Genomic DNA, 4,283 nt, shown 5'->3' with positions numbered 1-4,283 from the left:
TGACTGCATCATGGTGGTCATTGACAAGTTTACAAAATATGGCCATTTTATTCCTGTCAAACACGCATACACTACCCAAAAAATTGCTGATCTCTTCTTGGACAATATCTACAAGCTTCATGGCATGCCTCTCTATATAGTGTCTGACAGGGATCCAATGTTCACAAGGAAATTTTGGCAATCTCTGGTAAAGAGGACATGAGCTGTACTTAATATGAGCATGACATATCATCCTGAAACTGATGGACAGACTGAACGTGTTAATCACCAGGTTGAATGTTTTTTGAGGTGTTTCATCAGTGCTCATCCGAAGAAATGGGCCAGGTCGATCTCACTTTGCGAGTTTTGGTACAATGCAAATTGGCACTCGGTACTTAACAAATCTCCATTTGAAGTCCTTTATGGCCATGGTCGTCGGTACTTTGGAATTTCTGCTTCTGATTCCATTGACGCCGTTGATTTACAACAATGGTTGGATGCTCGGGCAGTCGTTCAGCAGTTGGTGCGCCAGCATCTGTTGCGTGTTCAACAAAGAATGAAGCACCAGGCTGACAAGAAACGCACCGGAAGAACATTTGCTGTTGGTGATCGGGTATTTCTCAAACTTCAACCATATGCGCAGTCCTCGGTGGTGCACAAAGCTAATCACAAACTCGCCTTCAAGTACTTTGGTTCATTTCTTATCCTGGAGAAGATTGGCGAGGTGGCTTACCGCTTGCAGTTACCAGCGGCCAGCCATATACATCCAGTTTTCCATGTTTCACAACTGAAACGTTGTGTGCAGCCACACCATGAGGTACTCAAGTCGCTCCCCTCTATCGATGCTCATCTCCAATTTCCTGTCAAGGTGCTGCAGGAGCGTATCCGCCGTTCATACAACAGATCGGTGGCGCAACTTCTGGTCCAGTGGAGTGGGGGAGACGCGTCTTCAGCTACCTGGGAAGATAGGGATTCCATTTGTCAGCTGTTTCCGCGAGCTCCGGCTTGGGGTCAAGATGACTCTCAAGAAGAGGGGAATGGCAGCGAGCCCAGCGCCAGAACAGAGCAACCAGGAGAGCGCGAAGATGATGATTCGACTCATGGGCTGATTGCACGGACCACTCGTGCTCGGCAACTTCCCCAGTGGCTTGCAGGCCCGAACTGGGCCTGTTAAGGGTGTACATTGGCCTATAACCGTTGGCGTGTGTTGCGTGTGGATCTGGGAAGGATTTGGTGGCTGCGGCCAGGACCACATGCGTGTGTGAGCTTGTACTGCCATCCATGGCGAATTGATCCCCAATCAGAGAAATACTTTCCGCATCTCACATGGACTCTTGCGTTGTTTACTCCTTGTCATTCTCTCATATATAAACGCATCTTGAATCTTTAGCTCATACGACCACGATCGAGGTAGCTCCAATGGAGGAAACCCAACACACCCAGCTCGTGTGCTACACTTTGCTCTGTATCCTTGTCATGGCCATACTCGTTAAGCTCAAGCACAGGCAAGCCACCTCTGCTAGCCGCCTGAACCTACCTCCCGGCCCATGGGTGCTTCCGGTGATTGGCCACATGCACCTCCTGCTCGGCGCCATTCCGCAATAGGCCATGCACAGGCTCGCTCGTCGGCACGGCCCCGTCATGCTTCTCCGTCTCGGCCATGTCCCAACGCTCGTGCTCTCCTCCGCCGAGGCAGCCAGGGAGGTCATGAAGGTCCACGACGCCGCCTTCACCGATCGCCCCGTGTACGCCACCACACACATCTTCACCTACGACGGTGAGTTCATCTCCTTTGCGCGCCACAGCAGTAGGTACTGGAAGTCCATCCGAAAGCTCTGCGCCGTCGAGCTGCTGAGCCCGAGGCGGGTCCGGTCGTTCTGCCGTGTCCAGGAGGAGGAGGCGGTGAGGCTCGTGTGGTCCGTTGCTGACGCCGGCCGCGTCGTCAATGTCGGTGACATGCTATAGGTGATGATGAACGATGTGGTCATGAGGGCGTCCGTCGACGACAGGTGCACGCAGCAGGGCGCGTACCTACGGGAGTTGGACAAGGTGCTGGACCTCATGTCCGGGTTTAACCTCATCGACCTGTTCCCGACGTCGTGCCTCGCCCGGGCTATCGGTGGCCAGGCTCTCAGAGCGACGTGGGAGGTGCACCGGAGAATCCACTCCATCATGGACGCCATGATCAGCGATCACAGAACAGCTATGGAGGATGAGGAGGACAATGATGTCGGCCGTGAGCAGAGGGGCGACATACTCACTACTCTGCTCTGTTTCCAGAGGGACAACGAGATTGGCGGCGTCGCCCTCACCAATGAAAACATGAGCGACATCCTCTTCGTGAGTCACCAGTCACCACTAGCTACCCAAGACCATGGTTTAAAATTGGACCCCCCTTATCTGGCGACCATTGACTGGGAGGGGTGGCATTTGCAAACATTTTGATGGAGTTCTAGTTGGCCGGGGTGGAAGTTTCTTCATAAGAGCATGGCATTTTCTGGAGTGAAGGCTCAAAACGGCTATCCTCCCAGAAAATGCCACGTTTTTCTAAATACACTGTCGCCTCCGACACAACTAAAACTGCCAGGAAAAACGTTTGAAAAGCCATGCTCTCCCATCAAACGGTAACCAGTTAGCTTTTCTCTTAAAATTTCAGTAGCAGATTTTTTTGGCAACAGTTGATATAACCAAAAGGTTGGTACCATATTACTTTGGGATCTTGTAGGAATTTCAGATTTTTTTGGATTTTGATGAAAATTTTAAATCAGATGAATTTTGCCTATTGTAACATTTGGCTTAAAATTAGTTAATATGGCACAAAATTTCATTGTTAGAAATGTTCCATTACCCACCATAATTACCAGAAATTTGGAAATTTTACTAAAATTTAAAACCCTGCTAGCTACCACCTTTTGCTTGCTACATGATATTTCAATCTCACATATTTACGTGTGTGTCACCAGGACCTTTTCGCTGTGGGATCGGAGACGACAGCCACAACAACAATTTGGGCAATGTCCGAGCTGATGAGGAGCCCACACATAATGGCTGCCACACAGTCTGAAGTTCGAGGAGTCCTCCACGGTAAGACTGAGGTGACTGAGGCTGACATCGATGGCCTGCTGCACTACCTGCAGATGGTCATCAAGGAGACCTTCAGGTTGCATCCACCGGTGTTGTTTCTCATGCCGAGGCTTTGCACTGACGCAAACAAAGGTCATGGGCTATGATATTCCACAAGGCACCACGGTATTCGTGAATGTGTCGGCAATCGATAGGGACGAGAATAGCTGGACTAATGCGAGTGAGTTCATGCCCAAGAGGTTTGACGATGAAAAGGTTGATTATGGTGGTACGGACTTCAGATTCCTCCCTGGCGGCACTGGACGGAGAATGTGCCCTGGTATGATGTTTGGAGTGTCAAACATCGAGATGGCTCTTGTGAGCCTTCTCTATCACTTTGACTAGAAGCTTCCCGATGGTGGGAACCCGAAGAACCTTGATATGGGTGAAGCATATGGGATCACAGCTCGTCGTAGGACCGAGCTTGTGTTGGAAGCTACTGTTTTTGTGCCTTAGTTTGGTTTGTCTACATGACTGCTACCTCTTGAGCTTGCATTGGTTTTTCCCTTGAAGAAGAAAGGGTGATGCAGCAAAGTAGCGTAAGTATTTCCCTCAGTTTTGAGAACCAAGATATCAATCCAGTGGGAGATGACGCACAAGTCACCTAGTACCTGCACAAACAATCAAGAACCTTGCAACCAACGCGATAAAGGGGTTTTCAATCCCTTCATGGTCACTCGCAAAAGTGAGATCTAATAGAGATAGTAGAATAAATATTTTTGATATTTTTGTTGTATAGATTGGAAAGTAAAGATTGCAAAATAGTAAATGAGATGCGATATAATGGAAAAGAGATGTAATATAATAGAAAAGAGACCTGGGGGCCATAGGTTTCACTAGTGGCTTCTCTCAAGATAGCATGTATTGCAGTGGGTGAACAAATTACTGCCGAGCAATTGATAGAAAATCGCATAATTATGAAGACATCTAAGGCAATGATCATGAACATAGGCATCACGTCCGTGTCAAGTAGACCGAAACGATTCTGCATCTACTACTATTACTCCACACATCGACCGCTATCCAGAATGCATCTAGAGTATTAAGTTCATAAGAATGGAGTAACGCATTAAGCAAGATGATATGATGTAGAGGGATAAACTCAAGCAATATGATATAAACCACATATTTTTATCCTCGATGGCAACAATACAATATGTGCCTTGCTGCCCCTACTGTCA

General features: G+C 48.3%; 1 pseudogene; it reads left to right on the top strand.

Moving 5' to 3' along the window:
• The first annotated feature begins 1,398 nt into the window (after positions 1-1,398).
• Positions 1,399-3,558, top strand: LOC123066778 (zealexin A1 synthase-like; annotated as a pseudogene).
• The last annotated feature ends 725 nt before the right edge of the window (positions 3,559-4,283 follow it).

The sequence above is a fragment of the Triticum aestivum genome, chromosome 3B (assembly GCF_018294505.1).
Source record: "Triticum aestivum cultivar Chinese Spring chromosome 3B, IWGSC CS RefSeq v2.1, whole genome shotgun sequence".
NCBI lineage: Eukaryota > Viridiplantae > Streptophyta > Magnoliopsida > Poales > Poaceae > Triticum > Triticum aestivum.
The sequence above is the reverse complement of the archived record's forward strand: the minus strand, read 5'-3'. Positions and strand labels throughout refer to the sequence as shown.